The sequence below is a fragment of the Gossypium arboreum genome, chromosome 1, assembly GCF_025698485.1.
Source record: "Gossypium arboreum isolate Shixiya-1 chromosome 1, ASM2569848v2, whole genome shotgun sequence".
Taxonomy (NCBI): domain Eukaryota; kingdom Viridiplantae; phylum Streptophyta; class Magnoliopsida; order Malvales; family Malvaceae; genus Gossypium; species Gossypium arboreum.
The window spans coordinates 69,465,234-69,486,905 of NC_069070.1; positions in this window are offsets into that span (position 1 = coordinate 69,465,234).

The following is a 21,672-nucleotide window of genomic DNA, read 5'->3' on the forward strand; positions in this document are numbered from 1 at the left end:
TTGGGTAGAGAGTAGGTATCGAATTTTCCCCTTCCTATTTTAGGTTTTCTTTTTTGTTGTCATTTTGGGTACCATTCTCTTTTGCCGACTTATTTTTCTGCCTTTCGGGAATAGCCGAAATCTTTGTTCCACTTTGTGCCGAATGGTATAACCTTTTTCTCTTTTTCTTTTTCTCTTCTAAGTCCTTGACTGAACACTACTCTAGTTCACACTCAAGCCTGTGCCAAAATTCTCTTCTTCCTCTTCTTTTTCTCTAACTCTTTTCCATTTCCATCACATCTCCATTGTGTTTCTTCCCTTAGAACTTTGGCCGAATATCACTTGTCTCTATTTTTCATCTCATTTGGGTTTGTTCTGTGTTAGCCGAATATCCCCTTTCTCTGCCAAATCTCTTCCTATTTTGATCAAGGTAAGTGAGTTCCTCTTGGATTGCCGAATTTCTAGCAATAGCCGAACCTTGCTATTGTTTTCACCTATATGTGGGTTCAGAGTTGTGCTTCTTCTTCTTCTTCTTCTTTTGCTATACTATGTTAGTCTCCCTTCTTAATCCCTTTCTTTTATCGGCTTTTGTCAGGGGTGTGTTCTTGGCATCGTGCAGTCGATAGTAGTGTTTGTTGGGATAGGCCGAATACTTCAACCCTCCTCTTTTAGTCCTTATTCTGGTAAGTAGTACTTAGGGTTAAAGTGGATTATGTTTAAGTTGTGTAATAAAGTGGGTGTTAATGCAGGTTGTTGCCAATTAGGGAGTGAAGGTGGGTTGAGGGTGGTTTGAACCCTACTTGTGCTATCGAGGTAAGCGATACATCATATTGTTTGGAAAGAGATATTAAGAGTGGTTAACCCAAGTGACTAAAAACTGATTGTGGATCATTATTTTGGATTTAGGTTGGGCGTGTTGTAACACCCCTTACCCGAGACCGTTTCCAGAGTTGAGCACGAGGCATTACCTGACTTAACTTACTACTTCGAGACATAAAATTTGCTCTTAAAATTAATTTATTTACATTCATTCAATATGTCCCTAAAAAGGACCCTCGAATCCCTAAAACATGCAATTGAAACAGTTCGGGACCAAACCGGGAAAATTAAAAATTTTCCGAATACTTAGACAAATCAAAACAATTTATTTCATTATTCCTTATAAAACTGTCCACTTGCGTCATCGTCACTAAATAAATCATAACTCGAGCCAAAAAAATCAAAATTTAAATTAGTGGATTTTACCTGAGACTAGAATCATATATCTTCTTACTAATTTTTTTCCAGAATTTTTGGTCTAGCCAATTAGTACAGTTTACTAGTTAATGTTTACCCTATTGCACTGATCGACTACTCTGACCTCTCCTCACTACGAATCAATTTTCTCCCTGTATAGAATTCAAATAACCATTAGGTTTATTTATCTTGAAATTATATTCACTAAGGAATCTAGAAATATAAACTATAACTCCTAATTATTTTTATACAATGTTTAGTGAATTTATAAAGTCAGAACAGGGGATTCAGAAATTGCTCTGACCCTGTCTCACTAAAATTCAAATATCTCTTAATATACACTTCTTTTGCTTACTATGTTTCTTTAATATGAAAATAGACTCAATAATATTTAATTCTATATCTCATTTGTCACCTAATTCCATTTCTACTATTCTTGGTGATTTTTCAAGTTCACGTTACTGCTGCTATTCAATACTGTTTTAATGCTAATTTCACTTTTTCATGATTTCTTTGTATTAACTACCATTTAGGCATACATAACACCAAAACATGTTCTTCATTGGAAATTTCAATAGCTAATCATTATCAAATATTTACATACCATTATTTAGCCATATCATAAGGACATACACACAAAATGGCTAAGTCCCTATACATGCCATAAACTAGAACGTTCGTAAACGAAGGTACCCATTTGGTAACTTGATAGTCGATAGTGTGAAGTGATCTCCGACGACCTCTAACCCGAGCTTGCTTTTAAGTACTCTGAAACATGGGAAAGTGAAAGAAGTAAGCTTATAAAGCTTAGTAAGTTCACATGTAAAATAATAAGCATTAGCAATCAATTTAGCTTACTACTATGCTGTCATAATTTGTTTAAATAATGTTTAGTTCTTACTTTCCCATCTTACTCATCGGTAACCTTACCAAAGACTCAGAATACAAAAGGCACCTTACTTAATAGCTTGCTTACATACCTGTAACATCTCACTTAACACATGTAGGCATATTGCCAATCATGTCATAAAGTGTCACAAGCATAACTGAAAACTCATCACTTGCTTAATACTTGATAATCTCAATTACTTACAATCTCAATATTAAAAAAGCCTTAAATGGATACCTGTACTCTTTCTTCATGTTCTCACCTTGTCATTTCTTTGACTTACTCTTTGGATTACTTGGTAACCTTTTCCTTTTTGAACTTACCATTGCTATGTCTTGACATGGTCTTACGTGGTATCCTTGCCTTATAAACTCACAAATGCCATGCCTTGGCATGGTCTTACATGGGACCTTTACCTTATATTAAGTTATCAATGCCATGTCTTGACATGGTCTTACATGATTTCCTTGCCTTATAGAACTTATCAATGCCATGCCTTGGCATGGTCTTACATGATTTCCTTGCCTTATAGAACTTATCAATGCCATGCCTTGGCATGGTCTTACATGATATCCTTCTCTTACCAAATGTGATGTTCCAAACATGGTCTTACATGGTATCCTTGTCTTAGTGACAATGCCACATCTTGATGTGGTCTTACATGGAGTCCTTAGTCAATGCCGATGCCATGTTTTGACATGGTCTTACACGGGATCCTTGCCTTACCAATGCCATGTCTTGACATGGTCTTACATGGTATCCTTAACCCTCAGTTCCTCCTTAAATGCCATGTTATGAACATGGAATTTTCCGTCAATTCTTCCTCAATTGCCATGGTACAACCATGGACTTTGAGATATCAATGTCTTGTGAAGTCATAGCTGAAACATACTTGCTCAAATTATCAATGTTAGTCGCATAACTCAATAATAACAATAATAATAACATTAATTGCATAATAATAAAATGCTACTCAACTTACATACTTACATTCTCAATCTCATCATATCATCAACTTAACTTATTCTCATCAAACTATGCTAATCAATACTTTCTTGTTATCATACAAAGCCATAATACAAAATATGGTCTTACATATAAATTATACAAGTTCTCTTTCCAATATTGAATTATTATCGAACATTGATCATTATATCTGAAACTCAATACTAAAGTATTTATGGCCAAAATATCAATTTATCAATCAAATATGCGTAATTAAATGTTTATTAAACATATGAACTTACCTCGACACTAAAACGACCATTTTACAAACTTTCTCGATTTTTTATTTTTCTCCCGTTCTAGGTCCAAATCTCACTTTTCGGGGTCTAAAAAATCATATTTCACTTATTTAATTAATATACTATTCAAAAAATTCACTAACACAAACTTTTGAAAAATTACAATTTTGCCCCTAAACCTTTGCAAAATTATGATTTTGCCTCTAGTCTTGGAAATTAAACTCCATCCTATTTTCTTAAGTATTATGACATGCTGATCATTTTTCCCTTCTATGGAAACATCAAATTCTCACTCTAACATGTACTTATGAATATTATGTATTTTTACCGATTATGTCGTTTTACTCGTTTTCACAAAAAATCGCTAAGCAAAAATTGCTTAACAAAATTTCAAGCTTCATATTCTACCATAAAACATCAAAATAAACACATTTCACCTATCGGTATTTTTCCAAATATGAACCCTAGCATGAATTATTACTAGAATAAGCTCAATCAAATTACCAGGACATCAAAAACGTAAAGAACATTAAAAACGGGGCTTGGAATCACTTACTATGGAGCTTGGAAAGCTTGGAAACCCTAACCATTGCTTCCCTCATGCTATATTCGGCCTCCATGAAGAGGATGGACCAATTTTGGCTTTATTTTCCCTTTTTAATTCTTTTAATTACTAAATGACCAAAATGTCCTTAAAGGCTTTTCTTTCAAATTTGTCGTATTCTTGCCTATTTTTGTCCAAACTTAAATATAATGGTCTAATTCCTAAATAAGAACCTCCACTTTAAGAACCCATTTCAATTAAATCCCCTTTATTATCTAGAACACACATGTTACTAATTTTACAATTTAGTCCTAATTATCAAATTAAGCACTTATACATAAAATTTCTTCACGAAATTTTCACACAATTATTCAATCAATGAATAAACCTTAAAACTTAATTGGAATTTTTTTTTGACCTCGGATCCGTGGTTTCGCAACCACTATTCCGTTTAGGCACTATTTCGGGATGTTACACGTGTGGTGAGTGTCGTTTTCCTCTCCAAAAAGGTGTGTAATCGTACACCCAACTTTATGCTACTGCCAAATGATGAACATAGGTGTGTGTTCACACCATGGCTGTTATGAATCGGCAAAACCGAAAAGCTGAAACATCAACATTTGCGGCCTCACGAGCGTGCAATCACTCATGGGGTGAATCAAGCCCACATATCATGGCGATATACTGTAAAGGCCACTACATGTGTTTTCTTGTATTGGGGCCGTTATGGGCCTTGTTGGGCCAAGATGGGTCGTGCAGGCCCAATGGGCCGTTGACCTACACGGATAAAGTTTACGGTAAGTGGCACATAATGAAATGGATTATGGAGACCACATAACCGGGTCTGGAATTGGACTATTTGGGCCACACGTGCGTGTAAGTCCACTTGGGCCGAGTTATGGGCTTTGGGCCCATTACAACGTTTGGGACATATAGGTTATCTAAGTCGCTTGAGACGACTGTGGACCATTTAAAGGGTTGTTATTTGTACCGAGACCCCAAAAGTTTTATATGATAGAAACACCCTTGAGGGGTAAAAATTACTATTTTACCCCTCATAGACGGAAATGACTATTATGCCCTAGAGGTAGGTTGATGGATGGATGAATGTTATATGCATGATTGTATCTGAGTGTGAAACTTTGCATGCACATAATATTACGTCATGACATTCTGCATTGGGGTTGGGATTCTGACACGGAGGGAGTACTGTACTAGTGGCTTTGCCACGTTTTACCGTTCTAGTGGCTTTGCCATGTATTCTGGCATTAGTGGCTACGCCACGTTTATTATTATTAGCAGCTCCGCTGTGTTACTTTTAGCAGCCTTGCTACGATACTGGTGTGCTGGGTGGGAGGGTCGATTTAATCCCCACATGGTGAGATGGTTGGTACGGGCGGTGAGATGGTTGGATTGGGATGGGTTGCATACTTGTGCTGTACTACTGATATGGGCAATGGCCCGCTTTGTCACTATATGGGGCTTAGGCCCGGACTGTACTGTTATTGAATAGGGCTCAAACCTAGACCGTACTGTATGTATTGATTACTTATTGACTGGTGGGGGATTACTCACTGAGTTTTCGTAAACTCACCCTTCTGTTTTAACTGTACAGGTAATCCCCAGCCTTAGACGATTTAGAGCCGCGAAGGACTCAGAGATGGCCACATGACCGGAGATTGCTAGATTATTTCATAACTACTTTTAAATATTTTGCATTTCGGTTTATTATGTAATAAGGCCATTTGGGGAATTTTTAACTTTTATTGGGCTTTGATTTCATATCTTCAAACTGCTAGAGTAGGAGAATCGGGTTTCAAAATAACAATGTTTTCTAAGATAAACCTGCGCTTTTGGTTCATAAATTTTCAAACTAGATAAAAAAAATTAGGGTTTTAGTCGGATAATAGAATCAGTAATAACAAACATTTTGATAAACTAAACACGTTTAAATAACATGAATCACTAAGTATACTCGGGCATTGTGACAGCCCAAAATTGACCCTAGTCGGAAGGTGGTCTCGGGACCACAAAACCGAGGCATAAAAATAATTTAAAATTTATTTCGATGCCTATAATATGTGTGTATCCATGTATGACATTTTTGATGATTGATTTAGTGTTATAAAGGTGAATTTCACTAGAAAGGACCTAGTAGTGAACTTTGAAAGTATGATGGGAAATGTGTGATGACTAGTTGCTCATGCATGCAAAAATAAAGGATTTGCATGTCAAATTTCCCCAAAAGAAGCTAGTGGCCGCCATGACATGGTTTATGGGCAAAGAAAACATGTTGAAACATGTTTTGTTAATGCATGATGAATTAAATGATAAAATAATTAATGATGTTGGAGGAGAAACAAAAAATCAAGAAAATAGCTCATCCTCCCCCATTGCCGTGCAAGTGAAAGAAAAACAAGAAAAAATTGTTCATCCTTGTTCTTTCCTTTTGGCCGAAAATACTAAGGGAGGAGATAGGAGTTTTGCTTCATGCTTGGTTTGGAAGAGAACAAGAAGGAGATTTGGCTAAATTTGCATCAAGATTAAGGTATGTATGAGGTTGTGTTGGGAGTTTCATGCATGTTTTGGTTGCTAACTTGATGTGCATGTTAGCCATGGCTCAAATCTTTGTTAAGCCATGGAAATGGTATTTGGCCAAAGTTGTTATGGTGATAAAGCCATTGCATGCTAAGTGTGAAGCTTGATGATGATGCATGCAATGATGGATTGTCTACTCTTGAGTAAGATTTTGAGTTTCTCTTTGTTTTATCATGATTGAAATTGAAAAGGAGCATGATTGTCATATTCGCCATGATGCATTCTTGAGCATGATTCATGCTTCTTGCATGTTAGTTAAAATTTGTGTTTTGGATGGCTATGGACACCTTGAAAATTCGGCCATGCTCATATATGCATATATATGATTGCACATTATGTTTGGTTATGAACTAAGTGATGAATATATTGGTTTAAAGAAGAAAATGTGGAAGAATGCTTGTGAAATTGCCAGCACAATTGACCTAGCACACATATAAGTGCTTGGTGCTATATTATAAGTTTTGGGCCACAATGTGCAAAGCATTAATTAGTAAATTGCATGCTGTTTTGTGAGGTATTAAGTGCAAAATTGACCTCAACATGTACATGAATATTCGGCCTTGGGTAGCCTATTGAAGGCCTTAGCTTTTCCTTGATGCTCGAATAAATTGTATTGAATTGCTTGATGTAGTATAAAATGTGCATGACCATTGTGTATTCAAGCTAAAGGGTGGCCATATGACCATTTAAATTCCTTGTCATATTCGCCATAAGCTAGCACAATGAGGTTTTGATAAATTGAATTTGTTTGAATTAGCTCAAGAGCTAAGAGGGCCACAATTGGACAAGGGGAAGGAAAAAGTAATCGAATAGCCGTAAAAGCCGTTCGACAACATCCGAGGTAAGTCCTCAAGAAGTGACCTTACTTGAATTATGTGAGATGAAATATGGATGTGTATGATTATTGATTATGTGTGTATGAGTATTTGAATTCCACCGGGCTAAGTCCCAAGGCGAATATGCTAATGATTATAATTGTGTTTGAGCCTTAGTAACTGAAAATGAAATATGTATGTCCAATGATTATTGATGTATGTGTGCATGAGAAATTGAATGATATCCGGGCTAAGCCCCGAAGACAATTATGCTGGAAATTATAACCGGGTTAAGACCCGAAGGCAATTGTGCTAGTGGCTACATCCGGGCTAAGACCCGAAGGCATTCGTGCGAGTCATTCTATCCGGGCTAAGACCCGAAGGCATTTGTGCAAATCGTGATATCCGGGTTAAGTCCGTAGGCCTTGGTGCGGGTTACCATAACCGGGCTATGTCCGAAGGCAATTGATCGAGTAGCGACATCCGGTTAAACTCGAAGGTATGTGATTTGAAAATTTTAAGCTTGCTGGAAAATTTCAGCTAATGCACTTGTGAAATTTCCCAATGACAAGGTAAGTGCGGTGTGTGCTTTATGCGCTAGGAGTAAGCGTGTGAATATCCGCTCCTATGATGGAACGAGTTATCGGCCTTAATGAAGCCGTTATTTGTGTATGAACATAAGAGTTGGGATGGTGAAGTAAGTATGATTATGTGAATGTGCATTAATGAAATGATTGATTTAACTATGTGAATGTATTGCTGTAATTAGAGTTGATTATATTCCTTGAGACTTACTAAGCATAAAATGCTTACTCATTGCTTTGGCTCTCGGTTTTCTAGATTTCGCTCGATAGCAATCGGATTCGGGATCGTTGAAGTCGAAGTCATCCACACTATCAAGCCTCCATTTTGGTATAAATTTTGGTTGAACTTGAGATGGCATGTATAGGACTACCTCTTGTTTGTTAAATATGTTGTAATGTAAGTATGTACGGCCATGCGAAAATGGCTCAAAAGGGAAGCATGAACTTAGACTAATTGTGGTTTGTATGTATATATTTGGTGTCATGATGTGGCTATGGATTGGAAATGGGAATGTTGGTCATATGATCAGCCATTGGCATGGTTAAAATGATCATATATGAACCTATGTATGGCAAGACTAGTTGGTTCATGGAGACTACCAAATAGGTAAGACCTACCTTAAAACAGATGCTGCCAGCTGCAGTGGCGTGAATGTGAAAATCACCAAAATTCATAGGAATGGAATTAAATAGTGAATAAGCTATGTAAATGAACCTTGATGAGTCTATTTTCTTATGGAAGAAACGAAATGGTCATAGGAGTTACAGGTTAAGAGATATTAAAGCTATTGTGAGACAGGGCCAGAATGGTTTCTGGGTTCCCTGTCGCAACTTTAAAATTTACTATAAATTATCCAGAAAGAATTAGGCGACATACCTTATATGTACAGATTCCATTTTGAGTCTAGTTTCATTTGAAACAAACGGCACCAGCATTAAAGCCCTGTATAGAGAGATATTCAAGTTATACCGCGCGAAGGTCAGAGCAGTCGATCCCTGTAACATGGGTGACTTTAACTAATAAACTGTACCAATTGGCCAGACCAAAATTCTAGAAATAAATCCATGGATGGATATATGAGTCTAAATTCAGGAAAATTTACGAAACCAGTTTCCGAGTTTTGAAACTCGAGATATGATTTTAAGGCGACAGTGACGCAGTTTTTCCAGCCTGACTGGAAATGTCCAATGGATGGGCAAAACAAGTGAACTTGGCTTGCTAACCCTCGTGTCCGACACCGCGATGGTCTCGGGTTCGGGTGTTACAATTTTATTGGTATCGAGCCACGGTTTAGTCGATTCTAGGACTACCGTGATGTGTTTGGGGTCTAGCTATACATGCCATTAAATGATGAATCGATAGTGTGGTGATTTCGACAATTTGACTTTGTGTTTGTTATTAGCAATGGATCCGATCCCAACCGAGCAATAGCTGATGATGTGGAGAGTGTGGCGCTGCTCCGTACAAGGGACAGCGCGGCCGGACTCTCAACCTATGGCCAGCAATCCGAATGATGAGGCTAGGCAAGCCTTTTATAGTGTGATGAGCGAATGGTTTAATCAATACATTCGAACTAACACGGCTGTCCCACAACCTCCATTCCCGACAAATGCAACCCCGCACCTACAATACCTCTCGTAGCCGACCAAATAAGGTCAAGTAAGCCCCAATCGATAGGATTGAAAACATGGGGCCACTGAATTTAAAGCTACGGATGATGATGATGCGAACGAGCTGAATTTTGGTTGGACAACACTATCCGGTGCTCGATGAGCTATCTTGTACACCGATGAGTGCTTAAGGTGTACCATCTCCTTGCTACGTGAATCCGCCTACTATTGGTGGAGTACTCGACTGTGGTGCCTAGAGAACAAGTGACTTGGGAATTCTTTCTAACCGAGTTAGGAAAAAGTATATTAGTCGAGATTCATCGACCAAAAGCGGAGGAATTCCTTGATCTTAAGCAAGGTTCTATGTCCGTTATCGACTACGAACGAAAGTTTGTGAGGCTTAGCCAGTACAGCGAGAATGCATTTTGTCCGAGGCTATTATATGTAAACGCTTGAGGATGGGCTGAATGATGATGTAAGGATGTTCGTTGGCATTCTCGAAATCGAGAGATCGTAGTACTTGTTGAGCGAGCTTGTAAAGTCGAAGAGCTTAGAAAGGAGAAACAAAAAGCTGATATGGGAACTGGAGAATTCGAAGAGGTCCTCGGAAAGTCTCTTCAACAGCAATCAAGAGATTTCGAGATGATGTGAACCGGTCTAGAGGCGCTTTGGGCTTTTCTAGACGAGGACGCGATCGACCCTGTGACCACACGAGTCACTTCGATCGCCGATGGTGGAAATGATCGCCGAGAGAGGGCGAGTGTCAACATTGTGGCAAATGGCATTCGGGAGCTGTTGGTTTCGTGATCGCCCTGCTATAAGTGTGGATCGGCCGACCACTTTAGGAAGGATTGCCCGAGGATGCTTGAGCAGAATGTGAGTCGAGTGGAAACTCGGGTACTACCGCTGCTCGAGGTAGGCCACCTAGAAATATGGGCAATGTCGTTGGCGGTCGAGAGGATCTAGAGATGCTACCATCGATCGAGGCTCGTGCTCTGCGAGGACTTATGCCATACGCGCGCCGAGGATCTTGCCTCTCCGGATGTCATTACGGTACTTTCACTCTTTTCAATACAAATGTGATTGCTTTGATTGACCACGGTTCTACTCATTCATATATATGAAACCTTAGCATCCAAAGAAGACTTGCCTATTGAGTCTCTCGAGTTTGTAATTCGGGTATCAAACCCTTTGGGTCATTACGTGCTTGTCAACAAAGTGTGCAAGAAAAGTCCCCTAGTGTTCCGAGGTTCTTGTTTTCCGGCGGACTTGATGCTTTTGCTGTTCGATGAGTTCGACGTTATTCTTGGTCTGGGTTGGTTGACCATGCACGATGTGGTTGTAAATTGCAAGAGCAAGACTATCGATTTGAGGAGCGCGAATAACAAGATAATAAGGGTTGAGTCTACGGACTTAAAGGAGTTGCCAGCTGTAATATCAGCGATGTTGGCCCAGAAATATGTAAGAAAAGGGTGCGAAGCGTACCTTGCGTATGTGCTCGATGACAAGGAATTAGAAAAGAAACCCGAATCTGTGCCGTGGTTTGTGAATACCGGATGTTTTCCCAAGAATTGCCGCTTACCACTGTTCGGAAGTAGAATTTGGCATCGAATTGGTACCGGTACCACTCAATTTCGATAGCTCCGTATCGTATGGCATTAACGGAGTTAAAGGCTGAAGGTCCAATTGCAAGAATTGACGGATAGAGGTTTCGCCGACCGAGTTTTTCTCCATGTGGCGCACAAAGATTGTTGTGAAAAAGAAGGACGGAAGCATGAGGTTTTGCATCGACTATCGTCAACTCAATAAAGTGACGATAAAGAATATATATATGTTGCCACGAATTGACGATTTGTTTGATCAATTAAAGGGAGCCTCGGTGTTTTCAAAGATAGATTAAAGGTTGGGGTACTATCAGTTGAGGGTCCGAGAATCGGACATACCCAAAACCGCTTTTAGAACGAGGTACGGTCACTACGGAATTCTTGGTGATGCCGTTTGGGCTCACTAATGCCCTGCGGTGTTTATGGATTTAATGAATAGAATTTTCAGGCCATACTTGGATCGGTTCGTAGTTGTATTTATCGATGACATTTAGGTCAATTCGAGAGATGAAACCGAACATCTTTGAACACCGAGGCTAGTGTTGCAAATCTTACGAGATAAGCGATTATCGCAAAGTTCGGTAAATGTGAATTTTGGTGAAAGAGGTTAGTTTTTTTGGGGCACGTGGTGTCCGTGATCGGTGTCGGTGGACCCGAACAAAATTTCGGCCATAGTCAATTGGAAACCTCCAAGGAATGTTACCGAAGTTAGGAGCTTTTTGGGGCTTGCCGGATACTATCGACGATTTGTGAAAGGTTTTTCGATGATAGCTGCGCCGATGACGAAACTACTCCAAAAAGGATGTTGAGTTCGAGTGGTCGAACATTTGTCAAGAAAGTTTTGATCGACTAAAACTTGTTTAACCGAGGCCCCAGTGCTAGTACAGCCTGAGTCTGGTAAAGAGTTTGTCATATACAGTGACGCATCCTTGCTTGGGTTAGGTTGTGTGTTGATGCAAGAAGGTCGAGTTGTGGCTTACGCGTCGAGACAACTAAAGCCGCATGAGAGAAACTATCCGACCCATGACCTTGAACTAGCGACCATAGTGTTCGCCTTGAAGATATGGCGGCATTACTTGTTTGGAGAAAGGTGTCATATTTATTCGGACCACAAGAGTCTAAAATATTTGATGACTCGAAAGATTTAAACTCGCGACAACGACGTTGGCTTGAGTTGTTGAAAGACTATGAACTCGGCATTGATTATCACCGGGAAAGGCCAACGTGGTGGCGATGCTTTAAGTCGCAAGGCACCGCTCTTTGAGAGCGATGGATGCTCATTTATCCGTTTCACCCGAGGAGGTGCTAGTAGTCGAATTAGAAGCCAAACCATTATTGATTCATCAAATACTTGAATCTCAAAAGGTCGACGCTGAATTGGTCGCTAAGCGAGCGAATGTGTTTCGGATGAAGAATCGAATTTCAGATTGACGACAATGACCGCTTGACGTTCAAGGGTCGATTATGTATACCAAGGATTGAACTTGTTTCGATGATTTTGAGCGAGGCTCACGAGAGTCGAATGTCAATCCACCCGGTAGTACTAAAATGTACAATGACACAAACGCCAATTTTGGTGGCCGGTATGAAATAAGATATTTCGAACTGTTTCAAGGTGTCGATATGTCAACAAGTGAAAGCGGAACATCAAGTGCCATCGGGATTACTTGACCAATCATGATACACGAATAGAAATGGGATCGAGTGACAATGGATTTTATATCCGGATTACCGAGTGTCGGCAAGTAAGAAAGATGCGATTTGGGTCGTTGTTGATAGACCGACCAAGTCCGCTCATTTTATCCTGTCCGCACGGATTTTTCGCTCGATAAATTGGCGAATTATCGTCTCCCAAATTATTCGATTGCATGGGGTGCCTATTTCTATCGTGTCGATAGAGACCCAAGATTACATCGCGATTTTGGAAGAAATTGCAAGAGGCTTTGGGTACCAAGTTGCATTTCAGACCGCCTTTCACCCCCAAACCGATGGTCAATCCGGCGGATAATTCAGATACTTGAGGATATGTTAAGATGTTGCGTCCTCGAGTTTAGTGGTTTATGGGAGCGGTATTTGCCGTTGATTGAATTCGCTTACAACAACACTTTCAATCAAGTATTAAGATGGCACCCTACGAGGCCTCAGACGGTCGTAAATGCCGTACACCATTGTTTTGGACCGAGCTCGGTGAAAGCAAGATTTTCGGTGGATTTGATTAGGGATGCTGAATGAAAGTGAAAGTAATCCGTGAAAGTCGAAGATAGCCTCCGATCGTCGAAGTCGTGACGCGAACTCAAGCGTAAGCATATCGAGTATCGTGGGTGATAAAGTGTTTCTCAAGGTATCGCCTTGGAAAAAGATACTCGATTCACCGTAAGGGCAAGTTGAGCCCGAGGTTCATTGGGCCATACGAGATATCCGAAGCGAGTCGGTCCAAATGGCATATCGTTTGATTTTGCCCCCGAACTCGAAAAGGTTCACGATGTCTTTCGCGTTTCGATGCTTCGACGCTATAGATCCGATCCATCGCACGTGATTAGTCCATCGAAATTGAAATTCAAGCTAATATGAGTTATGAGGAAGGATCGATTCGTATCCTATCACGAGAAGTGAAAGAGTTGCGAAACAAGCGGGTTCCGCTAGTAAAAGTGTTATGGCTCAAGCACGGGATAGAAGAAGCTACTTGGGAGACCGAGAACTCTATGAAAGAGCGATATCCAAACCTATTTACGGTAAGATTTTCTGGGACGAAAATTTCTTAAGTGGAGGAGAGTTGTGACACCCAAAATTGACCCTAGTCGGAAGGTGGTCTCGGGACCACAAAACCGAGGCATAAAAATAATTTAAAATTTATTTCGATGCCTATAATATGTGTGTATCCATGTATGACATTTTTTGATGATTGATTTAGTGTTATAAAGGTGAATTTCACTAGAAAGGACCTAGTAGTGAACTTTGAAAGTATGATGGGGAAATGTGTGATGACTAGTTGCTCATGCATGCAAAAATAAAGGATTTGCATGTCAAATTTCCCCAAAAGAAGCTAGTGGCCGGCCATGACATGGTTTATGGGCAAAGAAAACATGTTGAAACATGTTTTGTTAATGCATGATGAATTAAATGATAAAATAATTAATGATGTTGGAGGAGAAACAAAAAATCAAGAAAATAGCTCATCCTCCCCCATTGCCGTGCAAGTGAAAGAAAAACAAGAAAAAATTGTTCATCCTTGTTCTTTCCTTTTGGCCGAAAATACTAAGGGAGGAGATAGGAGTTTTGCTTCATGCTTGGTTTGGAAGAGAACAAGAAGGAGATTTGGCTAAATTTGCATCAAGATTAAGGTATGTATGAGGTTGTGTTGGGAGTTTCATGCATGTTTTGGTTGCTAACTTGATGTGCATGTTAGCCATGGCTCAAATCTTTGTTAAGCCATGGAAATGGTATTTGGCCAAAGTTGTTATGGTGATAAAGCCATTGCATGCTAAGTGTGAAGCTTGATGATGATGCATGCAATGATGGATTGTCTACTCTTGAGTAAGATTTTGAGTTTTCTCTTTGTTTTATCATGATTGAAATTGAAAAGGAGCATGATTGTCATATTCGCCATGATGCATTCTTGAGCATGATTCATGCTTCTTGCATGTTAGTTAAAATTTGTGTTTTGGATGGCTATGGACACCTTGAAAATTCGCCATGCTCATATATGCATATATATGATTGCACATTATGTTTGGTTATGAACTAAGTGATGAATATATTGGTTTAAAGAAGAAAATGTGGAAGAATGCTTGTGAAATTGCCAGCACAATTGACCTAGCACACATATAAGTGCTTGGTGCTATATTATAAGTTTTGGGCCACAATGTGCAAAGCATTAATTAGTAAATTGCATGCTGTTTTTGTGAGGTATTAAGTGCAAAATTGACCTCAACATGTACATGAATATTCGCCTTGGGTAGCCTATTGAAGGCCTTAGCTTTTCCTTGATGCTCGAATAAATTGTATTGAATTGCTTGATGTAGTATAAAATGTGCATGACCATTGTGTATTCAAGCTAAAGGGTGGCCATATGACCATTTAAATTCCTTGTCATATTCGCCATAAGCTAGCACAATGAGGTTTTGATAAATTGAATTTGTTTGAATTAGCTCAAGAGCTAAGAGGGCCACAATTGGACAAGGGAAGGAAAAAGTAATCGAATAGCCGTAAAAGCCGTTCGACAACATCCGAGGTAAGTCCTCAAGAAGTGACCTTACTTGAATTATGTGAGATGAAATATGGATGTGTATGATTATTGATTATGTGTGTATGAGTATTTGAATTCCACCGGGCTAAGTCCCAAGGCGAATATGCTAATGATTATAATTGTGTTTGAGCCTTAGTAACGAAAATGAAATATGTATGTCCAATGATTATTGATGTATGTGTGCATGAGAAATTGAATGATATCCGGGCTAAGCCTCAAGACAATTATGCTGGAAATTATAACCGGGTTAAGACCGAAGGCAATTGTGCTAGTGGCTACATCCGGGCTAAGACCGAAGGCATTCGTGCGAAGTCATTCTATCCGGCTAAGACCAAGGCATTTGTGCAAATCGTGATATCCGGGTTAAGTCCGTAGGCCTTGGTGCGGGTTACCATAACCGGGCTATGTCCCGAAGGCAATTGATCGAGTAGCGACATCCGGTTAAACTCCGAAGGTATGTGATTTGAAAATTTTAAGCTTGCTGGAAAATTTCAGCTAATGCACTTGTGAAATTTCCCAATGACAAGGTAAGTGCGGTGTGTGCTTTATGCGCTAGGAGTAAGCGTGTGAATATCCGCTCCTATGATGGAACGAGTTATCGGCCTTAATGAAGCCGTTATTTGTGTATGAACATAAGAGTTGGGATGGTGAAGTAAGTATGATTATGTGAATGTGCATTAATGAAATGATTGATTTAACTATGTGAATGTATTGCTGTAATTAGAGTTGATTATATTCCTTGAGACTTACTAAGCATAAAAATGCTTACTCATTGCTTTGGCTCTCGGTTTTCTAGATTTCGCTCGATAGCAATCGGATTCGGGATCGTTGAAGTCGAAGTCATCCACACTATCAAGCCTCCATTTTGGTATAAATTTTGGTTGAACTTGAGATGGCATGTATAGGACTACCTCTTGTTTGTTAAATATGTTGTAATGTAAGTATGTACGGCCATGCGAAAATGGCTCAAAAGGAAGCATGAACTTAGACTAATTGTGGTTTGTATGTATATATTTGGTGTCATGATGTGGCTATGGATTGGAAATGGGAATGTTGGTCATATGATCAGCCATTGGCATGGTTAAAATGATCATATATGAACCTATGTATGGCAAGACTAGTTGGTTCATGGAGACTACCAAATAGGTAAGACCTACCTTAAAACAGATGCTGCCAGCTGCAGTGGCGTGAATGTGAAAAATCACCAAAATTCATAGGAATGGAATTAAATAGTGAATAAGCTATGTAAATGAACCTTGATGAGTCTATTTTCTTATGGAAGAAACGAAATGGTCATAGGAGTTACAGGTTAAGAGATATTAAAGCTATTGTGAGACAGGGCCAGAATGGTTTCTGGGTTCCCTGTCGCAACTTTAAAATTTACTATAAATTATCCAGAAAGAATTAGGCGACATACCTTATATGTACAGATTCCATTTTGAGTCTAGTTTCATTTGAAACAAACGGCACCAGCATTAAAGCCCTGTATAGAGAGATATTCAAGTTATACCGCGCGAAGGTCAGAGCAGTCGATCCCTGTAACATGGGTGACTTTAACTAATAAACTGTACCAATTGGCCAGACCAAAATTCTAGAAATAAATCCATGGATGGATATATGAGTCTAAATTCAGGAAAATTTACGAAACCAGTTTCCGAGTTTTGAAACTCGAGATATGATTTTTAAGGCGACAGTGACGCAGTTTTTCCAGCCTGACTGAAATGTCCAATGGATGGGCAAAACAAGTGAACTTGGCTTGCTAACCCCTCGTGTCCGACACGGCGATGGTCTCGGGTTCGGGTGTTACAATTTTATTGGTATCGAGCCACGGTTTAGTCGATTCTAGGACTACCGTGATGTGTTTGGGGTCTAGCTATACATGCCATTAAATGATGAATCGATAGTGTGGTGATTTCGACAATTTGACTTTGTGTTTGTTATTAGCAATGGATCCCGATCCCAACCGAGCAATAGCTGATGATGTGGAGAGTGTGGCGCTGCTCCGTACAAGGGACAGCGCCGGCGGACTCTCAACCTATGGCCAGCAATCCGAATGATGAGGCTAGGCAAGCCTTTTATAGTGTGATGAACGAATGGTTTAATCAATACATTCGAACTAACACGGCTGTCCCACAACCTCCATTCCCGACAAATGCAACCCCCGCACCTACAATACCTCCGGTAACTGACCAAATAAGGTCAAGTAAGCCCCAGTCGATAGGATTCGAAAACATGGGGCCACTGAATTTAAAGCTACGGATGATGATGATGCCGAACGAGCTGAATTTTGGTTGGACAACACTATCCGGTGCTCGATGAGCTATCTTGTACACCCGATGAGTGCTTAAGGTGTACCATCTCCTTGCTACGTGAATCCGCCTACTATTGGTGGAGTACTCTGACTTCTGTGGTGCCTAGAGAACAAGTGACTTGGGAATTCTTTCTAACCGAGTTCCGGAAAAAGTATATTAGTCAGAGATTCATCGACCAAAAGCGGAGGGAATTCCTTGATCTTAAGCAAGGTTCTATGTCCGTTACCGACTACGAACGAAAGTTTGTGAGGCTTAGCCGGTACACGCGAGAATGCATTTTGTCCGAGGCTATTATGTGTAAACGCTTCGAGGATGGGCTGAATGATGATGTAAGGATGTTCGTTGGCATTCTCGAAATACGAGAGATCGTAGTACTTGTTGAGCGAGCTTGTAAAGTCGAAGAGCTTAGAAAGGAGAAACAAAAAGCTGATATGGGAACTGGAGAATTCCGAAAGAGGTCCTCGGGAAAGTCTCTTCAACAGGCACCGAAGAGATTTCGAGATGATGTGAACCGGTCTAGAGGCGCTTTGGGCTTTTCTAGACGAGGACGCGATCGACCCCCTGTGACCACACGAGTCACTTCGATCGCGATGGTGGAAATGATCGAGAGAGGGCGGAGTGTCAACATTGTGGCAAATGGCATTCGGGAGCTGTTGGTTTCGTGATCGCTCTGCTATAAGTGTGGATCGGCCGACCACTTTAGGAAGGATTGCCCGAGGATGCTTGAGCAGAATGTGAGTCGAGTGGAAACTCGGGTACTACCATTGCTCGAGGTAGGCCACCTAGAAATATGGGCAATGTCGGTGGCGGTCGAGAGGATCTAGAGATGCTACCATCGATCCGAGGCTCGTGCTCTGCGAGGACTTATGCCATACGCGCACGCGAGGATCTTGCCTCTCCGGATGTCATTACCGGTACTTTCACTCTTTTCAATACAAATGTGATTGCTTTGATTGACCCCGGTTCTACTCATTCATATATATGTGAAACCTTAGCATCCAAAGAAGACTTGCCTATTGAGTCTCTCGAGTTTGTAATTCGGGTATCAAACCCTTTGGGTCATTACGTGCTTGTCAACAAAGTGTGCAAGAAAAGTCCCCTAGTGTTCCGAGGTTCTTGTTTTCCGCGGACTTGATGCTTTTGCTGTTCGATGAGTTCGACGTTATTCTTGGTCTGGGTTGGTTGACCATGCACGATGTGGTTGTAAATTGCAAGAGCAAGACTATCGATTTGAGGAGCGCGAATAACAAGATAATAAGGGTTGAGTCTACGGACTTAAAGGAGTTGCCAGCTGTAATATCAGCGATGTTGGCCCAGAAATATGTAAGAAAAGGGTGCGAAGCGTACCTTGCGTATGTGCTCGATGACAAGGAATTAGAAAAGAAACCCGAATCTGTGCCCGTGGTTTGTGAATACCCGGATGTTTTCCCCGAAGAATTGCCGGGCTTACCACCTGTTCGGGAAGTAGAATTTGGCATCGAATTGGTACCTGGTACCACTCCAATTTCGATAGCTCCGTATCGTATGGCATTAACGGAGTTAAAGGAACTTAAGGTCCAATTGCAAGAATTGACGGATAGAGGTTTCGCTCGACCGGAGTTTTTTCTCCATGTGGCGCACCAAGATTGTTGTGAAAAGAAGGACGGAAGCATGAGGTTTTGCATCGACTATCGTCAACTCAATAAAGTGACGATAAAGAATATATATATGTTGCCACGAATTGACGATTTGTTTGATCAATTAAAGGGAGCCTCGGTGTTTTCAAAGATAGATTAAAGGTTGGGGTACATTACATAATTCGCATCTCATTCCTAATACAAAACTTATCATTTTAACACTTAAGCATAATCAAACATGTATTAGCAAATAGCAAAACAGAGCATGTGATAAAATATCTATCTTATTAGTTGAACGATAAACATACCATTTCAAAACTTACGCACATACGCATATATATTAAAACTAAACAAAACATATATAACCTTAATAATATTACAATAGTGAATATATTATAGTCACTAAATAACCAATTCCAAATTTCATTTTGAACCAATTCATGCCTCACTCACTTGACTAATATTAAGTATTTTCTAAGTACTATAGCCGAATCAAAACATGCAAAGTTTATAAGTTTTCTACTTTTGCATAATACACACATTTGATCAAATCATAAGGCTTGATTTCTATTAATATAGAAGATAAAAACTAACATTATATTTTTAAATCACAAGTGCCGATTTAAGAGTAATATACTCTTATTCGATCTCCTATTTCATAATTAAACAAATTCACATATTATGCATATTATTCTAGGCTAAAACATCCACACGGCATAATAGACTTATTTATATATATACACATAAACATGCATTATTACAAAACCAAAATATATATACATCTTTTCTCATCACAAGTTATGCGCATAAAACCATATCAATTTGAACCAACTCCGAATTATTAATAATAAATCAAATGATGCCTAATATATAAGTATATTTGCCACCACAAACATAACCAAAGTAGCCAAGCCTTAAACGATCACATCATAGGTATATCAAATGCGCATTATCTATAACTATCAAAAAAACAAATGCACAATTGATTCAATAAACAAGTATTCGGTGCACAAGCTGATTCTCTTATGATCAAACCAAAACAACCATAGAATATACATTTGGTCATTTATGAAAAACATTCAATACATAATATATTTATATTTTTATGATATATACCATATCACATACTTATCATTATGAGTCCAAAGACTTAGTCGAATATACAAATACACCTTATTTATCAATTTAAAACCAAATCACCCACGCAAGCATGCCATTTCAAACAGACGCAAAAACCATATTTCTTGATCAAAATTTTCATATCCTAACTTAGTCCACACATGTCCAATACCACGAATTCAACATTAACATATAACTAAACACTTAATGACATGATTTAAACACCAATGTCGAATCATAAATAGCTTATAACCATCACCTATATTTTATCACTTAACAGAATACATAATTTACAATATAAACAATTTCCAAATTGATTCATGTTTCGAATTATGTATCTCAATAATAGGTCAATAACAATCCATATCTCAAACACATTCATCAACCACATATATCAAGCCTTCCAAAAGAACTAAACATAAGCCATAAATGGTTACTTCGTGCCAAAACATATATATACGTAACATGAACTTATATCACAACTGAAAAGGCATAAACATAAGCGTCATTACAAGTTATTTTGGCATGGCTCAAATATACAAATCCAAAATCGACCAAAACAAATGCTAGCCTATACATGCCATAGGTTTATAATTCAAGCTTTTAAAATACCGAAATAGTGATAGATAGTGTGACGAATTTCCTTGACAATCCCCGAGCTCGTAACAAGCTTCCAAAATCTATAAAACAATGAACGAACACACACAATAAGCTTGAATAGCTTAGTAGGTCGTAAGTAATTAATAACATACATAATTTAAGTAAACTAAGTCAAATCAAACAAAACTTAATCACATATACATTTACCATACTTGTAAATTCATAAATCATCACATAAACATTAACATATTATACTAAACTTGGCCGGATACAAACATGCTCATAAGCATATACAAATCTTTCTTTTTATCATGCATGATTCATGTATTCATATCAAGTATATACTTACCTTACTTTCATAATCATATAACATAGCATGTACCTGAACCTTTTAGCTCGATTTCACATTATACCTTAACTTCATATTGCCCATTAAACCATTTGGAATTAATAAGGATACTGGGATAGTCGAAAAGCTCATACAACACCAACGTCCCAAACGTTGTCTTACCTGTAATCACATATCGATGCCACTATCCCAGACAGGGTCTTACACGAACTCATATACGATGTCGATGTCCCAAACATGGTCTTACACGAAATCACATATCGAAATCCTATGCCATGACATATGTATCCTAACTATTCCTAAGGTTCGTACGGGGCTTGCGGACG